Here is a 4,169-nt window from a genome sequence, read left to right as displayed (position 1 = left end):
GGGGGGTCGGGGACTGGCACTCCACGACGCGGTGTTTGCTGCCCAACGGACTCGCGGCGACCATGACTAGCCTCCCGCACAAGTCTCCCGCCACACGGAGAGGGGACCGTTTAGCGACAACTCTCTTTGCGCGCGCCCCAGTGTGTTTAGAGGGGCAAACATGCTCCTCCTTGTGGCGTGGCGTGGCGGGGTGGTGGTGTGGGGCGGGGCAAATGCATGTGGCGAGGCAGGTCGAGCCACCTCACCTCGGCCATGCCCGCGATCGGCGCCGCCGCGCCCCGCCCCGCCCCGCCACACCAGTAGGGGGCAGCATTCCGGGCCACCAGACCGTGGCGCACCCACGGGTGGGGCGGGGCGGGGCGCGCTGTTGGCTGGCTTGGCCGGTCAGAGGGAACAGTTATTAACTTCCGCCAGAGGGCATCGTTCGGCTCCTTGGATGTGCGCAGAGTCTTTAACGCTGACCTTCCCCTCCAACATCAAAAGTCGAACTTCAACCAGCTCATACTGCCCCCAAAACAAAGAGGAGGCCGTCGCCCTAAATACCTCCCCCCCCCCCCTGCTGGTTATTGAACTATCATCCAGATTGCTGCGGCGTTCCCCGTTCAGTTTTGCCCTGCTCGCTACAGTTAATCCGAGTATTGGAACAGCGAAATCGGCGAAATCAGTAAGTTATCGCCCTACCCGTCCAGTGTGGCAGAGCGCCCAAACGGAACTGTGCCGCCACCAATCATGTATTTGCACCGAGTCCTGCAAAAACAAGATTACCATTTTCGCGCAGTATTTTGTCACCAGCGAGAAGTCAAGGACGCTCCTCATTACTAAACGACTCTCGACCGGTTCACCACTCTCATCATCAACATCATCATCATCATTATCACCATCACCGAGCACTCTCGTGCGTTGTCACTAGCCTGCACGCCTCTCCCTTTAATCTCAGTCAGGTGACAAACCGGTCGTGTAGTTGGACGTCTGCTCACGTACCCACGTAACTAAGTGCAAATACGCGGCCAGTTACAGTATCTCCAGGCAAAGCGAGGCATGGGGGAGGTGTAGTAAAGGCGCCACAGTTTAGTTAAGTCCGGTGGCCCAGGATGCCCCACTGCGCTCCACACTGGGCCCCACGCCTGGGCCACGCGCCTCCATGGCACGGCGTGGCTCGACAGACGGTTGAGGGACCGTTGCCAGCCAAGCAGATGATATGCGTTCCAGCCAGCCAGCCCAGGCCAGCCCAGGCCAGCCCAGGCCAGCCCAGGCGACCCCAGTCGGTGAACCGTTACCACCTTACCACACCAATCACGTGAAGGCATGGCGAGCCCGGCCCTGGCCCCGCCCCGCCCCGCCCCACCAGACCCCGGAGAGGGCCCACCTGCCCACCTGGAACGGTGGCCCGATCGCCTCCAAGCTATCAGCTGATAGCAGCGCCTTCGAAACGATTTGGAAAACAAGACCATCCCAATAAACGTTTTGGATCGTTTTGTCGCTCCTAACCGTTAAGATTGTTTTAGCCATCAAGAATTTTGCATCGCGATTAGTTTCACCGTGATTGACGGAATTAAAGAACAGAGATTGAACACCAAAGAGCAGAATGCGACAAATACTACACTCATCGAACGTAATGCAATGATGATTACGTATTGCGCATTAAATGATCATTCAGAATGTCAGAATGGCTTCCTGCTCCCTCTCATTTCTTTACACTGACTTTCAGATTCCGTAAGACCAGGTCGGGACAGGTCCTTTACACGACAGTCGTGATTCGCTGGGTGCGACTCTCACATCCGGCAGTGACGACCATCGGAGGGCAATGTTGAAGGTTGAAGGCGTTCAATTCATTTTAAACTCACTTCAATCGCCTGACGATACCGAACAGACTTCACAAAGCAGGCATTGTTTGGCGCAAAAATGCTAAAAAAAAACCTGCGCTGACCCTCGTCGAATTTGTACGAGAGCAATGTACGGAGAGACGCTGACCCTCGGGGGCGCTGACCACGCTGCAGCCTCGAATGGCCTCCTCGCTGAGGTGTCGCGTCACACGCGACAAACGCGTGTCAAATCGAGCGTTATGTGAAGGCGGTTAGGCCAGGCGTCACAGTAACGTCCACCGCTTCACTCTCAAGAGTGACGTCACGGCATGCAGGTTACTGCCCCGTACTCCCCCCCACCCTCTCTCTCCCTCTCCTCACGATGTCTCTTCGTCTTGCTCTCAGTAGTTGTCGGACGTCCATCTCTCTCCCTCTTCGGCTAAGTCAACAGAAACTCTCCCTGTCTTCCCTCCGAATCACTGGACATGCCCTTTCAGCATGGGCGGCGGGTAGGAGGTAGGGAGAAAGGAGTAGAGAGGGGGTAGAGAGGTTAAGGGGCAGAGGGGCAAGGGTGCAGAGGTGGGACAAGGGGCAGGAGGGGGAGACGTTGGGGGAGCAGAGAGGAAGAAAGGCGGTAGTAAGGGGCCCCGGAGAGGCGGGGTGAGGTAGGGCGGAGAGGTGGGGCGAGCCGCGGTGCGGCGGGGCGCGGTGGGGCGAGGCGGGGCGCCGCCGGAGCCGCGGGGAGGCCCCGGGCGGGCGGGCGGGCCGTTACCGCAGCCTCGGCCACCAGTCCTCGACAGACGCGCGCGCAACACAGACGTCTTTGCTAGCAGTGTGTAGTGGTGCTTAGGGATAGCCGAGGACCTCCCATCTCACAAAACAACACAGGTACGTCGACCATCAGCCCCGTCCCCAGCCGGGGTCTCCGCGGCCGCGAGCACCTCCACGACGGACCGCTCAGCTCGCCGTCGCGATCGCCGCGAACGCCCTTCCGTGTCCCGCTGTCCAGCGCCCTGACGCCGACGGCGGCCCCCGACTGTCTCTTACTTGCGCGCACACACCACGCGTCGCGGCCGCCCCGTCGCGAGGACAAAGTGAAGCTCATCGTCCGGTGATGACGGTAGCCAAAAGGACACGCTCCATCCGTGACCGCCGTTGCAGCGAGCTCGCGAAGACGGCTTTGACGGCGGGGCTTTGCAAACAAGAGTGACTGCCTACGAGCCGCCCCGGGAGTTAGCTTCGGATCCGACCCGACCAGACAAGACTGTATTTTAGTGCAGATGATGGGCTCCCGATCACATGCTGGAAACTCTGCGTCAACCTCACGCCACTGGAAAGAGCTGGATATGTTGGTCACTGTGCCCCGTCGGAGAAATGCATATTTTAGCCCGCATGCAGGCGTGCGTACGGGTTGCCTACTCGCACGGGGTCATAAGGCGCCAGCGCTGGATAAGATATGCGAACCCATTCGAACCTGTGCGTGCGGGCGAGCGGGCTAGTACACTCATTTGCTCCAACAAGGTGTAATCAAACGCCAAAAATAACTTTTATGTCATTTTAACTTCGTGCAGAAAATTTAATTTGAAAAACTAGAAAAAACATTTTACCGGTGGAAAAGAAAATCACAAAAAATTAAAGCAATCGGTCGCATCTACGGCAGCATTTGGTGCGCCACGAAGTCTCTTCTCGGAGATGGCTCTCGTATGGAGAAGGGGCAGCGCAACAGGCCGCTAGGAAGGAGAGCGGGAGGACAGGTCCGAGAGAAAGGCGGGCGGGGCCATAGGACTGGGCAAAGGGGTGCGGGAGCGCGGCCCGCGGCCCGATCGGACCGGGAGAAAGGTGAGGGCGCCCCGCTGAGCGTCGCGTCGTGGGCCTGCCGAGCCGCGTGGGGCCGCGTCGTCGTCGGTCGTCGCGTCCGCCTTCCAGGCGAGGTAATTAGCACCTTTCGGTCGCCGCCCCGCCCCGCCGCACCACGCCCCGCCACGCCCTGCCCCGCCCCGCCACGCCCTGCCGCACCCTCACGGGCCGACAGCGACAGGAGCGGTAGGGTGCCGCCGTCGTGGAGCTCCCGAAAGAAAGGGATAATGTACGTCTTGAAATGGGAAACGGAAGAGGCATGGAAGTGCACGGCCCCGTTCCGCCGCTCCTACGGCAGCAGCGAGGATGTGTGAGTGTGTGCGCGTGAGTGCGTGCGTGTGTGTGCGCGGGATGGCTCCCGGAATGACGCCGCCGCTTCGCTTCTTTTATCTTTTCTCGCGAGTTCATTTCAAGACAAGAGCAATATCATCGAGAGGACTCGCTGGGCCGGCTTGCCGTGCCCCGTGCCGCTCCAGTGGTCGAGACACCACCCCGCCCCCCGTCCCCCTC

At 59.8% G+C, this 4,169-nt stretch overlaps 1 protein-coding gene across 2 annotated transcripts in view; it reads left to right on the top strand.

Moving 5' to 3' along the window:
* The first annotated feature begins 2,575 nt into the window (after positions 1–2,575).
* LOC113205653 (germ cell nuclear acidic protein-like) overlaps positions 2,576–4,169 on the top strand; it is an 11,434-nt gene continuing 9,840 nt past the window's right edge. For both annotated transcript variants that reach the window (XM_026421357.2, XM_026421355.2), the window contains exon 1: positions 2,576–2,690. The gene's annotated coding sequence lies outside the window, so the exon portion shown is untranslated. The remainder of the gene's footprint in view (positions 2,691–4,169) is intronic.

The sequence above is a fragment of the Frankliniella occidentalis genome, unplaced genomic scaffold (assembly GCF_000697945.3).
Source record: "Frankliniella occidentalis isolate FOCC.00 unplaced genomic scaffold, Focc_3.1 Scaffold172, whole genome shotgun sequence".
Taxonomy (NCBI): Eukaryota; Metazoa; Arthropoda; class Insecta; order Thysanoptera; family Thripidae; genus Frankliniella; species Frankliniella occidentalis.
This window is presented reverse-complemented; position numbering and strand designations above follow the sequence as displayed.